Raw genomic sequence first — 19,896 nt, 5'->3', positions numbered from 1 at the left:
TTGCATGCCTCTGAAAAATGACTCTTTAACAAAAGGGAGAATTGTGTTTTGGGCCCAATTGGGCCCAAAAATTAACATTTGGTCCATATAACTTCCATAATTGATGGAAAGGATATGAGATGTTAAAAGACCAATATATCCTTCAAATTTCTATACATTACCTTTTAAGGACATAAAATAGTGATTGACTAAAATACCCCATGACCTTTCACATAAACTTTTTTTTTTTTTGTCTTTATTGCACCATTATTCATGCAACCATAATAATTCTATTTTAACAATTTGGATTTTTCATTATTTTAATTTTTTTTTATATAAATAATTGAAAATCAACATTATTTTCTATTTTAAATTATAAATAAAGAAAAATTATGTTCGAAAGCTATTTTAAAAAATACTTTCTAAAAAATAGTAATATGATTTATATTTTTTATATTTTCTTTTTGAAAAAACATTTATTTAAAAAATGAAAACTATTTTAAAAAATAAAAATTGAAAACCTTGTTTAGTACTATTTTTATATGAAAATAATAAAAAGAACTAAATTTCATTCATTGATTATCCATTTTTTTTTTTCATTAGTTATTTTAATAAAAAAAAAAATATATAGTATGTTTACGATTAAACAAAGAAATTAATCAATTATGTGTTTTTTGTGGGACTATCTTTTACATGAAAAATAATTAAATAACTAAATTATATATATTTATTACTCTTTTTAATTTTATTTTCTTTATTTATTTTTTATCGAAAATTTTAATATATCCATAATTAACAAAGTAATAAATCAATTGTGCACATTTTAATCTATTAAAATAAATTAATTTCTAATTTAATAAATAAAATGAAATAAGTAAATAAATTTGGGGTTATTTCTATTTTTTAATATATCTTATATCAATATTTTTTATGATTAAATAAATTTTTTATTTTTTATTTCTTTAATTCCAAAAATAAAATGAAATAAATAAATAAATTTAGAATTTTCCAACTGATCTTATATTCATATTCTTATGGTTAAATAAATTTTTTATTCTTTTTTCTTTATTTCCAAAAATAAAAGGAAATAAATAAATAAATTTGGCTTAAATAATAGTTTTTAAGTAATTTCTTTGTCTTATTTTTAATTACATTTTGCATTGAAAATAAAATAAAATAACGTTTTTTTAGTCACTGTACAAGGTATTTACACTAAGTGTACATGACAAATATACTAACTGTACAAGGGTGTACAAGACTATTATTTGTGAAGGATTTTAAGTGATTCTAAAAAACTTGTTTGTTTATTTCCCTTAACCAATGATAAATGACATTTCTTATACACATTAGTTAAGCATACATTCATCTCATGTATTTTATCTAACTTGTATATGGTCATTTTAATAGCTACCTCACTTATGATGATTGTAAAACAAAATTATACAACAATTTTTTTTCCTTTTTAAAACCAAACCGATGCAAACATGGTTAATCGACCTATTGTTAGATATTCATAAAATGATGTATGAAATTTGAGTTATTGTACATGGGTATTACACTAACTGTACAAGGGTATTACACTAACTGTACAAGACAAATTTACTAATTGTACAAGGGTGTACAAGACTACTTTTTGTTAAGGATTTAAAGTGATTTCGAAAAACTTTCCCATTTTTTTCCACTCAAATATTTTTTCCCCACTCAAATTCTCTCACTCAAGAATTGTTTCGAATTTTATTTTTAAATTTCATCATCAAATTTTTGTAATTGCATATTTTGTTTTTGTAGTTTTAACAATGTTCTTTCTTTCCACTATTTTTTTTTTTTTTGTGAAATTTTATCCACATGAATCTATATTTAAAATTATAATCATATTTATCAAATTTTTTACTAAGATTATCTTTAATTTTTTTTTAAATATATTTATACTCATTTATTTAAAAAATGAAAAACTAATTTTTTTTTTTATAAACATGTTCTATTACCTTTCAAGTAAAAAACTAGATAAGTTTCAAAGTCAATAAATAAAAAAATTAAATACCACTTTCAATAATTTTTAGATAAAATTTTATATAATATATTTTATTTGAAACTTAATTTTTAAAGTTTAACTAAAAAATTGTATTGACAATTTTCTTGTTGGGGGTCAAAATACTTTGCATTAGTCTATCTAGATAAGAAAAATTATTAATATAATATTAGAACTTCATATCTTAGTTATATTTTTTCAACAAATTTATCTTTTTAAAAATTTTAAAATAAAAACATTAAAAATTAAAAAGCTAAATATATATATATATATATATATATATATATATATATAATAAAGTGAAGTGATAGTTAATTTAAAATTTTTTTAAAATATGGTTAATGTAGAAAATATAAAAAATAAGAGAAAAATATAGATGAAATGGTAATATAAATTTAAAATAAAAAATGAAAATTAAAGTAAAAGATAAATACATAAAGATAAAAAATATTTGGATGAAAAATCCCAAAATTTTTATCATTGCTTTTAATAAGAGCAAAAAGATTCAATATCTTTAAAAATGAAAAATAAAAAAATATTATTGTTTTTTATTTGACATAAAACAGAAATATATATTGGAATAAAAAGGAAAAAAAAAGTTAGAAATGAGTAATATTTAATAGGGAATAGAAAAGGAAAAAAAATACAAAAAAAAATTAAAATTCACACTCACTTGTAGGCATATAAGGAATAAGGGTATTTTAGGAATTAATGAAAGACAATATCCTTCATCTTAATTTTCATACTTTGTTTGAGTCTTGGATTTAAATATGGGTGGTTGGAAGACCAAATGTTAATTTTTGGGCCCAGCTGGGCCCAAAACACAAATCTCCCTTAACAAAATACTAATGAAGTGTGAATGAAATAAATAATAAAATTTTATTTCACCATTCAATAATACATGATATTTCTTTTTAATAATTCTCCTATTTCACCAAATAAAAAAATATTAAAACATTTGTATTTAATATTTAATATATTAAAAATAAAATAATGAAATATTAATACATTTATGTTTTATATTTAACATGATAATACTAAAGACAAAAAGAATAAAATATTTTAGAATTATAAATTATTTAGAAATAATTTTAACTTCTTCGTATTAATTTTAATTATAATAATAATAAAATTATTATATGTGTAATCCAATTATTGTATAGAGATTAAGCATTTGTTAGACAATGATGTTAATAAGTATTTCTATCCAATCTAATATTTGAAAATAATTTTTTTTTATATAAAAATTTTAAAGTGGTAGAAAAATAAAAAATAAATAAAAATCCTATATCAAATTAATTCTAAATCATTGATAGTTTTTTTTTTTTTTTTTTACTGAAATTAGGTATGTAGATAATTAGTCAATAAATGATATGTTAGTTGTAAAGCCACACTGGGGCCATAAACAACTATCCATAACGTACTTGCATGCCTCTGAAAAATTACTCTTTAACGAAATACTAATGAAGTGTGAATGAAATAAATAATAAAATTTTATTTCACCATTCAATAATACATGATATTTCTTTTTAATAATTCTCCTATTTCACAAAATAAAAAAATATTAAAACATTTGTATTTAATATTTAATATATTAAAAATAAAATTATGAAATATTAATTCATTTATGTTTTATATTTAATATGATAATACTAAAGATAAAAAGAATAAAATATTTTAAAATCTTAAATTATTTAGAAATAATTTTAACTTCTTCGTATTAATTTTAATTATAATAATAATAAAATTATTATATATGTAATCCAATTATTGTATAGAGATGAAGTGTTTGGTAGACAATGATTTTAATAAGTATTTCTATCCAATCTAATATTTGAAAATAATTTTTTTTATATTAAAATTTTAAAGTGGTAGAAAAATAAAAAATAAATAAAAATCCTATATCAAATTAATTCTAAATCATTGATAGTTTTTTTTTTTTTTTTACTGAAATTAGGTATGTAGATAATTAGTCAATAAATGATATGTTAGTTGTAAAGCCACACTGGGGCCATAAACAACTATCCATAACGTACTTGCATGCCTCTGAAAAATGACTCTTTAACGAAATACTAATGAAGTGTGAATGAAATAAATAATAAAATTTTATTTCACCATTCAATAATACATGATATTTCTTTTTAATAATTCTCCTATTTCACAAAATAAAAAAATATTAAAACATTTGTATTTAATATTTAATATATTAAAAATAAAATTATGAAATATTAATACATTTATGTTTTATATTTAATATGATAATACTAAAGATAAAAAGAATAAAATATTTTAAAATCTTAAATTATTTAGAAATAATTTTAACTTCTTCGTATTAATTTTAATTATAATAATAATAAAATTATTATATCTGTAATCCAATTATTGTATAGAGATGAAGCGTTTGGTAGACAATGATTTTAATAAGTATTTCTATCCAATCTAATATTTGAAAATAATTTTTTTTTATATAAAAATTTTAAAGTGGTAGAAAAATAAAAAATAAATAAAAATCCTATATCAAATTAATTCTAAATCATTGATAGTTTTTTTTTTTTTTTTTACTGAAATTAGGTATGTAGATAATTAGTCAATAAATGATATGTTAGTTGTAAAGCCACACTGGGGCCATAAACAACTATCCATAACGTACTTGCATGCCTCTGAAAAATGACTCTTTAACGAAATACTAATGAAGTGTGAATGAAATAAATAATAAAATTTTATTTCACCATTCAATAATACATGATATTTCTTTTTAATAATTCTACTATTTCACAAAATAAAAAAATATTAACACATTTGTATTTAATATTTAATATATTAAAAATAAAATTATGAAATATTAATACATTTATGTTTTATATTTAATATGATAATACTAAAGATAAAAAGAATAAAATATTTTAAAATCTTAAATTATTTAGAAATAATTTTAACTTCTTCGTATTAATTTTAATTATAATAATAATAAAATTATTATATCTGTAATCCAATTATTGTATAGAGATGAAGCGTTTGGTAGACAATGATTTTAATAAGTATTTCTATCCAATCTAATATTTGAAAATAATTTTTTTTTATAAAAATTTTGATGTGGTAGAAAAATAAAAAATAAATAAAAATCCTATATCAAATTAATTCTAAATCATTGATAGTTTTTTTTTTTTTTTTTTACTGAAATTAGGTATGTAGATAATTAGTCAATAAATGATATGTTAGTTGTAAAGCCACACTGGGGCCATAAACAACTATTCATAACGTACTTGCATGCCTCTGAAAAATGACTCTTTAACGAAATACTAATGAAGTGTGAATGAAATAAATAATAAAATTTTATTTCACCATTCAATAATACATGATATTTCTTTTTAATAATTCTCCTATTTCACAAAATAAAAAAATATTAACACATTTGTATTTAATATTTAATATATTAAAAATAAAATTATGAAATATTAATACATTTATGTTTTATATTTAATATGATAATACTAAAGATAAAAAGAATAAAATATTTTAAAATCTTAAATTATTTAGAAATAATTTTAACTTCTTCGTATTAATTTTAATTATAATAATAATAAAATTATTATATCTGTAATCCAATTATTGTATAGGGATTAAGCATGTGTTAGACAATGATTTTAATAAGTATTTCTATCCAATCTAATATTTGAAAATAATTTTTTTATTTAAAAATTTTGAAGTGGTAGAAAAAAAAAATATATAAATAAAAATCCTATATTAAATTAATTCTAAATCATCGATAGTTTTTTATTTATTTATTGAAATTAGGTATGTAGATAATTAGTCAATAAATGATATGTTAGTTGTAAAGCCACACTGGGGCCATAAACAACTATCCATAACATACTTGCATGCCTATGAAAAATGACCCTTTAACAAAATACTAATGAAGTGTGAATGAAATAAATAATAAAATTTTATTTCACCATTCAATAATAGATGATATTTCTTTTTAATAATTCTCCTATTTCACAAAATAAAAAAATATTAACACATTTGTATTTAATATTAAATATATTAAAAATAAAATAATGAAATATTAATACATTTATCTTTTTTATTTAATATGATAATACTAAAGATAAAAAGAATAAAATATTTTTAAATGTTAAATTATTTAGAAATAATTTTAACTTCTTCGTATTAATTTTAATTATAATAATAATAAAATTATTATATCTGTAATCCAATTATTGTATAGGGATTAAGCATGTGTTAAACAATGATTTTAATAAGTATTTCTATCCAATCTAATATTTGAAAATAATTTTTTTATTTAAAAATTTTGAAGTGGTAGAAAAAAAATATATGAATAAAAATCCTATATTAAATTAATTCTAAATCATCGATAGTTTTTTTTTTTTTTTTGAAATTAGGTATGTAGATAATTAGTCAATAAATGATATGTTAGTTGTAAAGCCACACTGGGGCCATAAACAACTATCCATATCATACTTGCATGCCTCTGAAAAATGACTCTTTAACAAAATACTAATGAAGTGTGAATGAAATAAATAATAAAATTTTATTTCACCATTCAATAATACATGATATTTCTTTTTAGTAATTCTCCTATTTCACCAAATAAAAAAATATTAAAACATTTGTATTTAATATTTAATATATTAAAAATAAAATAATGAAATATTAATACATTTATGTTTTATATTTAATATGATAATACTAAAGATAAAAAGAATAAAATATTTTAAAATCTTAAATTATTTAGAAATAATTTTAACTTCTTCGTATTAATTTTAATTATAATAATAATAAAATTATTATATCTGTAATCCAATTATTGTATAGAGATGAGGCGTTTGGTAGACAATGATTTTAATAAGTATTTCTATCCAATCTAATATTTGAAAATAATTTTTTTATATAAAAATTTTAAAGTGGTAGAAAAATAAAAAATAAAAAATAAAACTCCTATATCAAACAAATTCTAAATCATCAATAGTGTTTTTGTTTTTTTGGTTAAAAAATCAATTGGTATGAACATGGAGATTTCAAATGGAAAAAAAAAAAATCCCAAAAATGGGTGTAAAATAAAAAATAAAAATAAAAATAAAAATAAAAATAAAAATTCTTGAGTCCACCATGTAAAATGGAAAAGCGTGGGTCGCACAGGTCTTTTCCCAGGATATGTAGCATAGAGAATAGGACAGAACGACGAATGCTTTTCTTATCACGCTTGATAGAGTCTCCCCTTGAATTCTCTAGGTTCTATCAAAAACTCAAGTTTGCAGCCAAAGTAGTGTTTACTTAAAAAAAAAAAAAAAAAAACAAACAAACTAATACATCTGTCAAACTAGTCTTTTGAATCCACATCAGCAATCCACATCAGCAAACTTTTACTCTAAAGACCCATTTTTTCATCCGAAATCATTCAACAAAGAAACCCTAACTATTATTTTCTCTTCTCTGCCGCTCCCACCATCTGCGGCTCCCACCAGCAGCTCCACTAGCAACGTCTTGAAGTGGCTAGGTAAGTTTTTGAAGCATTTTAACAGTGGTTCATGAGTTTTTTTCCCCTCATTTTCCTTAGCTTTCTTACAAACCAAACAGAGGAAAACGAAAAATTAAAAACAACCTTTGAAAATTTTTAAAATCTCAAGTTGTTTTTTGTGGTTTCTACTTGTGAACGGAAGAAAAAAAGAAAGATTGACAGAGAGAGATAAGAGCACTGAAGGAAATTGGTTTCTACACTTTGGGGGTTTGGGTAGATTTTGAATTTGGGCGGTGGAATGGTTGACTTCTGCACTTTGAGGGTTTGGGTAGATTTCGAATTTGGGCGGTGGTGGGTTAGGGTTCGAAGTGGACTGATCCAATTGGATGATTTGATAGAGCAATGAAAGAGGAAGAGAGGAGTGAGGAACGAGAGGGAGAGATTGTGAGAAGAGAGACGAATGAGAGATTTGAAGAGAAAGAAGAAGTGTAGGTCAATGTGCAAAACTAACAAAAATTTTGCCCAAATGCAAATTCTTTGATTTTGCCCAGTTTTCTCAGCAAGGAAGGAGGGTAGATACCAGAGGGCTGCTGGAAAGGATGGTTGTACGTGGAGGGTGCAAAAACCCTACTTGTGTTTAGCTCCTAATAGAGTAGATGCCTTTCTCAAGCAAATACTTTGTTTGGGAACTGAGAATCCCAAAGAAGAAGGACAATTTTAGAATTTCATAAGTCGGACTTCAGCTTCGACTTTGAGGGATATTTGATAATCATTTTTCAATTAATTTTTATAATTTTAAAATTTTGAAAATTGTATGCATTTTTTAATATAAAAATTATTTGTTTAATCATTTTTTATTTTCCTTTTTTTAATAAAAAAATTAAAAATTAATCACACTCCACTTGTTTATTTTTCCTTTTTTTTTAATAAAAAAATTAAAAATTAATCATAATCCACTTGTTTAAAAATTATCGTTAATCCTTATTTAGTATGATATTTACTTGTTTATTATTAAAACATTTTATCTTCTTATTTATTGTAATTAAAAAAAATATGTATATATGACCAAAATTTAAAATAAAATAAAAAACTAAAAATATAATTTTATTTCCCATTCAAATCCATCACTCTCTTATTATTATATTTTGTTGAAATTTTTTTATTTATATCTTTTTCTATAAATAGAGAAGAGTTATGAAGAAAACATTAATTTTTTTTTATTTAAAAAAAAAACCAACTTCTAAACATGTTTTTTGTTTTAATAGTTATAAAAAAAAACATTTTTTGTTAACTCAACGAAACATGTTTTAAAAATGATCTTATTGGGTATATCTTAATTTTTTTTTCAAGTATTTTAAATTTATTAAATTGGTAATAAGTATTAAAAATGGACTTTGGAATTATATTGTATGAAAATGTTAAATATTTGCAAAAAAAAATCTAAAAAAACACTTAGTCCTCCCTTTTAAGCAAATCAAAATTATATTTTAAAAATGTTATTATTAATGTTACATTTTATAAAACTTTCATTAATGACATGTAAAACCATTACCAAAATGTTAAGAACTTTATAAAATAGGACCAAATTATCTTCCAAATATAACCAAATTACTTCTCAAATCCAACAAAAGCATTCCAAATATGACAATGTTAACCATAATACCTTCCAATTCTTACCTCTCAATAGTAATAGCACAGTTGCATTGAAAATCAAATTCTTCAATGCTTGCTCTATCATCATATGATTTGTTTTGAAGCTTTTAATAATGAACCGTGAACCCATTGGATTGTACTAGAGAGGACCCGCATGATAAAGGTTTAAATTTGGGCAACACCCCTATAACATTATTATTAATAAGCTGTGAGCCGCGAGCCATAATGGGGTCAAGTCATTGCTCTTTGTTGGGGACGTCTTCTAAAGGCAGGCTTGGGCTTTTTGTGGTTTTTGCACGAAAAGCCTTCCTTGGATTTTGACCCTTGTTTCTTGTACCAAAAAGCCTACTAGATTTACCGAGAAACCATCATTACAAATGCTTAAGTTTTTCAAATTATTTTTAAATTTGTTTTCATAATTTATTAACTTAATAAAATTGGAAGTGATTATTAAATTTATTTTTCTTTCTTTTTCTCCTCTAAAAATATATAATTTTTATTATATATTTTTTCAAAAAAAAAATTATTAGGATCAAGGAGATATGAGTGTGTCATTTTTCAATCATCATTTTTCTAAAGATAATACTATTGTGCATATAACAATCTCTTCCCCAATACAGGGCTCCTAGAACTCGAATCATGACCAAACTCTAGGGCTCTTAGAACTCAAGTCATGACCAAACTCTAGGGCTCCTAGAACTCGAATCATTTAATGGCATGTATAACATTTAATAGCACCTCTAGAAATGATAAGAACTTTATAAAATTGTAAAAAGACATGTAGAACCTAGGTTGGATCTCCAAACCATGAAAATTGCTTGTAATTATTGGTTAGCTTTTGAATTGTATCATATATTAGAAAGTGTATCAAATTCTCAATTAGTATAAATTCCTTTTTGTAAAGAATATTGTATAAATTATTTTCTAAGTTAATTTATTATTGTGATATCATATTTCCTCATAGAATAAGGAAATTTGTTTAGAATATTTTTATAAATATTTTAGGTCATAGAGGGAAAAATCTATAAGATGGAGATAGACTCTTAAAGATTATAAGATATTTCAAGAACTCAATAGTTATAAAAAAATAAAAATAAATAAATAACACTAAAAATAAATTTAATATATAGAAAATATTAGTTTTTATTTAAAATTTAACTTATTAAATTATAAATTGTAAAATTTTAATTAAATTAAAAAAATTTAAAAATTAACCAGACATAAGGAAAAGTGTATTAATATGTCTATTCCGCTTTCTCTTTTTTGATTATTTTAATGGAAAATATTAAAATATTTATAGTTGTAACTAGTAATTATATTAAATATGTACACATTACATCCATTTTTGAAACTTATATAAAATCAAATTTTGAACAAATTTAAAATTTTTTTCCACTTAATATGGGTAGCTTAAACAATGACATTTTAATCGTTAATGGAAAAATAACAACCTTTTATTCAATTTTAATGGTAATAAATAATAAGAAAATATTATTAATAAAAAACATTGAAGTATTTGGATATTAAGGTGTTATTTGTTATTTGATTATTGTTAATAACATACCCTATTATTGTTATTTGTTATTTCATTACAAATTGATGTTATTACTAATGTTTTCTATTGTGTAATTTTGTGGTTAAAAATGAAATTGATTTGATTTTTTTGGCTTCTTCTATAGGTAAACTATGTCTAATTATCGGTGGCAATGGTTTGTTTTTGTAATGGGAAAATAGTGAGAACACAAACTGATGTTGATTATGTTGGGGATAGAGTTGTGGTTGAACCTATTGATGTGCCTCTTGGGACAACATATGAACAACTGTTGGAAATGATATACTCGGTCACTGACATCAATAAAGAACATTTTCGATTAATTCTTAGTTGTAAGTATCCTATGAAAAAAGGGAATAAATTCCAACCTTGCCCAGTAAAGAATGATAGTGGTGTAACTCGAATGTAATAATTGCATAATAGATTTGGGATGGATGAAGTTGAGTTATTTGTTGAACAAGTACCTATTGACTTACAAATGAATTCACCACTTGGTAATTACATACCTTTGTTACTTGGTGAAAATGATGGTACTAGTAATGTTCAAAATCCATTTACTTTTGAGCATAGATCGGAAGAGGATGAGGAAGATGAAGAAAGAAGACAATGTGATGATGACAATGTAGGAGTCAAGGACGTTCATAATGATGATAATCAGGATAGGGAAGGTAGCTCGCCTTTTTTAGCTATTCGTGAGGCAATTGAAAGAGAACAAATGAGATATGTGGTTCTAGATGGGGAATGATGTAACTTGTTAAACAATCCAGATACAGAGGATTTAGATGACCCAATTGAATTATCTCCAATGCAATATCATTTGGCACCATCACCACATTTTGAAAATATTGAAAACATTGATCATGTTGTGTCAAGTGAATGGACCCCATGTGGAAACACTCTTATGGGACATCCAATTGGAGAGTTCATAGTTGGACAAATATTTAATTCCAAAGAAGATTTACAACATGCTGTAAAGATGTACTCTATTAATTCGCACCAAGAGTACTATATCGTTTTGTCATCCACAAAGAATTTGTTGGACTTAAGATGCAAAAAAGCTGAACAATCTCAATGTCCTTGGAGACTTCGTGCTACGGTTGTTAAAGGGACATCTTTATTTGAGATCAACAAATACAGTGGCCCACACACATGTGTCAATCCTTGCATGAACCAAGATCATCATCAGTTAGACTCAAACCTGATAGCCGCCCATATAGAAGGAATGATTAAGACACAATTCACACTTTCAGTGGCTTCCATTCAAGCAAGTGTTGTAGAAAGATTCGGGTACCATATATCATACACTAAGGCTTCGAAAGGCAAGCGTAAAGCATTAACTAATTTGTTTGGTGATTTCTATAAATCATACACTAAACTGCCACATTTTTTTGGTGTCTTAGAGCAAGCCAATCCAGGATGTGTTGTAATTTCTAAAACATTCCCAGGTAATATGCGAAATGAAGAGGTACTTCAATGAGTCTTTTGGGCATTTCATCCTTCCATAGAGGGCTTCAAGCATTGTCGTCCTATGCTAACTATTGATGGTACACACTTGTATGGGAAGTATAAGGGCATTGTAATGATTGCCATGGGCTATGACGAAAATAATCAATTTTTTCCTCTTGTTTTTGCATTAATTGAAGGTAAAAATGTTGATAGTTGGGGATGGTTTTTGGCATGTATTAGAAATCGAGTAACTCAAAGGAAGGGTCTTTGTGTTTTCTCTGATCGTCATCCGGGCATTATGGCTACGTTTGCTAATGTTCATCTTGGTTGGTCTGCACCAAATGCATATTATCAAATTTGTATGCGCCATCGTTCTGGCAACTTTATGACTCGCTTTAAGGACAAATGCTTGAAACAACTTTTATGCAGAGCCACCTTAGAAACTAAGGTAGAAAAATTCAACATGCATATGGAGACAATTGGGAGAATTAATCAAGACGCACTCAGCTGGTTGGAGGCTATTCCCTTTGAGAAATGGGCACTATCACATGATGGAGGTCGACGATATGGCATAATGACTATGAACATGTCAGAAGTGTTCAATAGTGTGCTTAAAGGGGCATGAAGTTTCCCTATCACCGCATTTGTTCAATTGACATTCTATCAAGTTAATAGTTACTTTGCTGTAAGAAGAGAACATGGTGCTAGTCGACTTGCTTCAGGTGAATAATACACTCTTTATGTTGATGCAAATGTTAAGGCAAGTTCCCATGAGGTTGTTTTATATGACCACTTCCAAGGACTATTTCATGTGAAGGCTAGTAGGGGTAGTAAAAAGACATCATCTGGTGGGCAAACATATCATGTTAACCTATGTGAGCATGGATGCACATGAGGCAAAACACTCATATATGGATTCCCATATAGTCATATTCTAGTGGCATGTCATTTTCATTCAATTGATTTTAGATCATTTGTTCAACATTAAAATACTATGCATTTGTACTTTAGCACTTGGGCACCACTATTTAACCCAATACACAATGAGTACGAGTGGCCACCATATGTTGGTCCAGTTATTGTGCCTGTAGATTCAATGAAACGTGTGTCAGGTGGACGACCTAAATCTACTCGTTTGCACAATGAAATGGATGTTAGAGAAGGTAAAACCTCAGTTACATGTGGTTTGTGCAAACAAAGTGGTCACAATCGTCGTTCTTGTCCAAATAAGAACATGGGTGCTAGGCTTTGGATGTTGATATTATGTTATTTTTATTTTGGACAATACCTATGTTATAAGAGAGGTTTTGCTGTTAATTTCAAAATTGTAATATGAATATTTTGATTAATCAGGTTGTTTGTATTTTGGAGAATACCCTATTTATAGGGGAGACTCTGTCGAAATTTTTAATATTTGGATGCGAAGATTATTTTATTACATTTTTTTTCATTATTGTACTTGTATATTGATATTGGTTGCAGATGAATATTTTGATTAATCAGGTTGTTTGTATTTTGGAGAATACCCTATTTGTAGGGGATACTCGGCTGAAATTTTTAAAATTTGGATGTGAACATTATTGTTTGACATTTTTTTTTAATTATTGTACTTGGATATTGATATTGGTTGCAGATGAATATTTTGATTAATCAGGTTCTTTGTATTTTGGAGAATACCCTTTTTATGGGGGAGACTCTGTCGAAATTGTTTAAATTGTAATATTAACATTAGTTTATTATGACAATATAGTAATGGGGCATAGAGAGGGCAGATTCGATCCAGATCCATTAGATCGCTCTATTTTAGTGTTACATGACAGACATAGGTCTCAATTAGTGGATTCTGGTCAGGTATATATGTATATATAAATATAGATGTATAGAAAAACATAATCATAAACCTTAATTAAGTTCTTATTTAATCGAAATGGTATCTTTTGTAGCTTAATCAGGTATTGACATGTCGACAACGTTTATGGACATTCATGCAAGAGTGAGAGACGGACCCTCATATTCGGCGATATGTGATGCAATCTGGATTTTATGGTGTATATCGTGTCAAACACATTTCACTAGATTGGCCATTGATCATGAGTCTTGTTGAGCGATGACGACCCGAGACACACATTTCATTTACCTATTGGAGATATGATTGTTACTTTACAGGATGTAGCCATGATTCTAGGATTATGTATTCATCGGCCTTCTATCACTGGCACATGTGACATAGATTGGTCACTACTATGTTAAGAGCTTTTAGGTGTCGTCCCACCTCCATCTTAGATTAGAGGGTTATTGATTCGACTCATGGTAGCTTAGCTTAAGGCGTATCAACAAAATTTATACCTTGAATACTATTACTAAAGTAGCCAAGCTACTATAGCATAGTGGTTCTAGGATCGTTCACTGGGAAGGGTTTTCGCAAACACAAGTGATATTCAAATTAGGAAAATAGGTGATTTTCTTATGGATGTTAGCTTTAAAAGAAGATGCAAATGTTTTAGAAAGATTTAAACTAATCTAAGCTAACATTAAAGACTAAAATGAAAGGGTGTAAAAACAAGTTCCTCAAAGATAGGATAGCTATGCTCTGGCTCTTATGCAAATTGGAAATCTCAGGATAGGCTCCTCGCGTTGGGGTTGCAACTATGGTGATGCTTGCTTCCCGAACCGGTATGGATTTAGAAAATCAAGTTTTAATCCTTTAAAATGGCAAAACACATGGTAGTGAATTTCATCAATGGTTATTCACCTTAGACTTCCTTTGAATGGCTCGTAAGAGATAACTAGTAGTCTAAAGCTAAAAGCTTACCAAATATTGGCAACTCAAAGTCATTCCAGGTGATAAACTCACCTTTCAATGGCCATTGAAATTGGTTCTAATGGATTAATGCAAAACTTGGAATTGAAAACCTCACCTTCCAATAGCTCGTAGGAGATAACTAATGGATAGAAATCCAAAAGCTTATCAAGTATTGGCCGTTGGAAGTTGTCAAAAGGAAATAAAAACCAAACTTTGCATTAATGAACCATTAATGAAAAACGACTACCTTACTTTCCGGGTGCGAGAAATTTCCATGGGATTGCATCCAAGCCATCACATAACATCCATACTTTGAGAAACTAAAAGTTTTAGCCAATCATCCTTTGAGGAAAAACCCTCAGAGGCTGTTTGGCTACTAAGAAAATAGAAACGGGAGAGCTCTGTAAAATTTTCTATCTATATATCAATATATCAATAATTTCAATAATTTGTTACAACGGATGCAAGGGGATATAAATAGAGAAGTTTTTCCAACCTTCCTAGCTAAGAAATCTTATGATTGGTGGATTACAAGGAGAAGAATGGAAATTTATACAAAAATATCCAAAAGAAAAGATCTCGTGTGGAGTCGGCAAAAACAGGGGAAAATTCGCACCATGCAAGGGGGTGTGCGAAATTGGAAGGTGTTGTGCGAAATTTTCGCACAAGCCTGGAGCAGTTGTCTTCCGAAAGCCATATCTTCCTCATTTCAGCTCCAAATCGTACACGGTTTGAAGCGTTGGATTCTTGACTTCCTGATCTTTGAAATGGTATATAGCATGTAGAAAATGGACTTCGGAAAGTGCTCCAAAAGTGCGAAAGAAGACTGCAGCTGCTGTCCTTTGTTTTCCTCTTCTCCATTGTTCCTTCCTTGCATACTTTGAACGACTTTGGCAAAGGGCTATGGAGCTCCAAATCTTGGTTCTTCATGAATTTGAGCTTCCAAAAGCTTTTCCATAACTTGTCCAAGTAGCTCCTCCATCATTTGGCATGCTTGAATTGATTCATAAGCTGATAAAAACATGTAAACTTGCCACAAAATGGTTAAAACCAATTACTAAGGACCTTAATGAATTAATTGGGTTAAATGAATATGATTACTACTCAAAGGTGCTTAAAACCATTATAATTAGGTCTACAAAATAGCACTTTTTGGTAGTAATCACACCCCCCAACCGACTCATTGCTAGTCCCTTAGCAATGGAGGAGATAAAAACTAAGTAAACTATAATAATATACATAAAAGGGATCATGCAAATCACTCCAAAAAATGATATGAGTGGCATGATGGACATCCATGGATCAAACTCTCACATGGAACATGAAAGAAATAAAACTCAAACTTCAATAGGAGCTATCAAATAATTTTGTCTAGTCACAATTCATAAAGAGTAGGCATTATGCAAATTTAAGCTTCAAAATAATTTCCACTCCCAAAGGTCCAATCCTTACTCTTCCACAAAAATCTACGTGTTACTTATTAGTTTCCGGATATAGCATGTCAAACTAATCTCTCCCCTCAACCTAGTTCTTTTCAAAGCTTAGCAAACTAATCAACCTCCAATAGGCTAAGAACGCACCTCTTTTCTTTCACAATTTTTTTCATGTAGGAGTGCAAAGCTTAAAGGCATTCTTTTCTAAATTGTCCGTGTAACGGGGGTCCATCGATGACTCCCAACCAATCAAGGTTTAGGGCATCAAGCTTTAAGGATTTTTCAACCACTAACTCCTCGGATTTCACCCCGGACTTTTGAGAATGAATTTTAATACCCAAGCACCTACAATATGTTAAACTCCACCTATTCACCCATGTAACGAGCATTGAGGTCGGTGACTCCCAACCAATTAAGGCTTAGGGCACCAGGTTTTAAAGATTTTCACCATATACCCCTCAGACCTTGCTCGGGTTTCAAGGCAAGCAAACATTTTTTTCTTTCTTTATTTTCTTCAAAGACTCATTGGCCTTTTATAAGGTGTCTCAACACTACTAAAATGAGGTCAAAGGTACCAAGTCTAAAATTTTCCTAAGTCAAGAGGGAAAATAGTTTTTCATCTTATAAATGGAACCTAGTGTGCACGGTGTGTGATAAGCTTAAAGTGGAAGAAATAAGGTTGAAATCAATAGGAGTTCAATAATTCATCAACTTTAATAAACATAATACAAACTCTAAGTCAAGTAAAAAAACAAAAATTCAATTTCTCCCATTTCATTTTTGAAAATTTTTCCTTAATAACCATGGAGAGTAGATTAAAAACTTTTAAAAAATTTTAAAAATTAAGCAAAAAGCAACTAAATTACCAAAATAACTAAGCATTAATAAAAAAACTTCCTTCCTCAACTCTCCCCCCAACCAAGCTGAACATTGTCCTCAATGTTTCAAGAGCGATTAAAAAAATAAAGGGAGGAAGTGGTACCTCCTGAGTGGCATGGAGTCTGAGTCGTTTAGGAGAAACCACATGTTTCAAAAAAAAAAAAAAAAAAAAAATTCAGTGAGTAGAGGAAATAGAAAAATGCCAAGTTTAAACAAAAATGATGTCTATATATTAATATGAGAAAATAGAATATAATATATGATCATGCAATACATCCAATCCCAGAATATAAAACATCAAAACATGGAATTATCTATACTAATATAATAAGTAAATACAAAAATTAAAGAGATGATCAAGTAGTGGTAGGGTTCTGTGGAGATAATGGCTCTGTGGTGGCCTTCTGAGTGGGTTGGGTCAGGACATTGACCTTTGCTCTGGTAGTCTCCTTAGGTGGCATAGTCTCCTCTGCTGGAGCTCTCAGTTGGAGCTATGAGCTTTGATGGTTTTAGGAGGTAAGAAATGGAATGAGAGACTTCATGTGTGATCTTAGTGAGAGTGCTCTCTTCTTTAGATGCATGGTCGTGATGCTCTATTGGCATTTTTGCAATTTCCCTTGGCTTTGCAAAGTGTTTTTGCACATCATTTTGTAGCTTGGAGGCCATGTCTTGCAGCCAAAGGGAAAAGAAAAACATTTTTGCAGACCATGGAAAAATAGAAACATTTTAGCAGCCCATTTTGAAGTTTGGAAATCATTTTGTAGCCATTTTGAGGTTTGGAAAATCATTTTGCAATAAAATTGGGAATTTCGCAGCCCATTCTTGAAGCTTGGAGCATTTTCGCACTTTAAAAAAAAATTTCGCACCTTGGAAAGGATTTTTCGCACTTTGGATTTCAAGGTGCGAAATTTTCGCACCTTTGCGTAGTCTGTCTTCTAACGGCCATAACTTCTTCGTTTCAAATCCAAATCATGTACTGTTTGAAGCATTGGATTCCTGACTTCCCAAGATTTAAAATGATATATGGTATGTATAATTTTAGCTCCAGGAAGTGCTCCAAAAATGTATCTAATAGTAGCGAAATTTGGTGCGGCTGCAACATTTCCGTTCAGTTTTGCATAGTCGTCTTCAAATGGTCATAACTTCTTCGTTTCAAATCCAAATCACACACCGTTTGAAGATATGGATTTCTGACTTCCCGAGCTTTGAAATGATATATAGAATGTAGAAAATAGACTTCGGAAAGTGCTCCAAAAGTGTGTCCAACAGTAGCGAAATTTTCGCACCTTAAAATGAGAATTTCGCACCTTGAATCGAGTTTCGCACTCAATTTCGCACTGTGCGAAATTTTCGCACCTTGTTTCGCACCGTGCGAAAATGGGCTTGAGGTGTGCAAAATGCCACTCGTGTGCCAGGAGAGTGTTTTGCACGGTGCGAAAATTTTCGCACCTTGAATAGTGGTGTGCGAAACTGATGTTTAGAGAATTCGCACCTTGGACTGAGAATTTCGCACCTTGGAATGAATTTCGCACCTTGAATAGTGGTGTGCGAAATTTTTGCACCTTGATTCACACCGTGCGAAATTTGCCTTGAGGTGTGCGAAATCGCACTCGTGTGCCAGGAGGTGGTTTCGCACGGTGCGAAAATTTTCGCACCTTGGATTGAGGTGTGCGAAATTCCCGCTCAGCTCGGTCCAGTTTTCTTGCAATGACCATAAATTTTTCATTTCAACTCCAATTTGGACACCGTTTGAAGCGTTGGACTCCTGACTTCCCGAACTTCGAAACGGTATATAGTATGTATGAAATGGACTGGATAAAGTTCTCCAAAATATGTCCCAAAGTGGCAATAGAACCAATGGCCAGAATTCTCTCTTCTCTTCCTTTTCTTTCATCATTTTTGCAATCCCTCCTACAATGATCATCCAAAAACTTATGTTAATTCAAAACTAATTAAAATTAAAGCATTGAAATCAAAATTAAAACAAGTAATAAAGCAAAAAGATATGGACTAGCTAGTCTTTAGAAAGACTAAGTCCATCAAAAAAAATGTTGTCCTGTTTCAGCTTGCCCGGATCCCATATGAAGTTAGCATCCTTCATTAGAGATTTGCATTGTATGATGGCAATGGAAACAATTCCCTTTCTCTTTCCTTTAATTTCCTCCCTCTTCTTTTTCTCTATTTCATTCTCTGTTTCATGCTCTTGTTTGGATGTGGCCAAATCAACCTCTTTACTACTCAAAGTGATAACCATTTTAACTTCCTTCACCATTGAAGATTCTCCCTTTTTAGCCTCCACTTCATGGATGCCCTTGGAATTTTGATAAGGTTGAGAAGGCAAGTTTCCTTTTTCTTGCACTGTGTTGAGGTTGGAAAACCTTGAGATTGAATCTTGGACATTATCTATCTTCTGAGATAGATCATTTTGCACTTCATCCATCCTTTTGTTCAATGAACTCTCTACACTGTCAATTCTTTGACTGAGATGAGCATTGATGGATTTTTGAGCTAAAACAAAGTCTCCTACGACCTTGCTAAGATTCACCATAGCTTGTTCAAGGTTCGAGGCTTGCTGAGGTGCTTGAGTAGGTTGCTTGTACTGAGGCGGTTGTGGTTTCCAAGAGAAATTTGGATGGTCCCTCC

The sequence above is a fragment of the Vitis vinifera genome, chromosome 5, assembly GCF_030704535.1.
Source record: "Vitis vinifera cultivar Pinot Noir 40024 chromosome 5, ASM3070453v1".
Taxonomy (NCBI): domain Eukaryota; kingdom Viridiplantae; phylum Streptophyta; class Magnoliopsida; order Vitales; family Vitaceae; genus Vitis; species Vitis vinifera.
Note: the sequence above shows the minus strand (reverse complement) of the source record.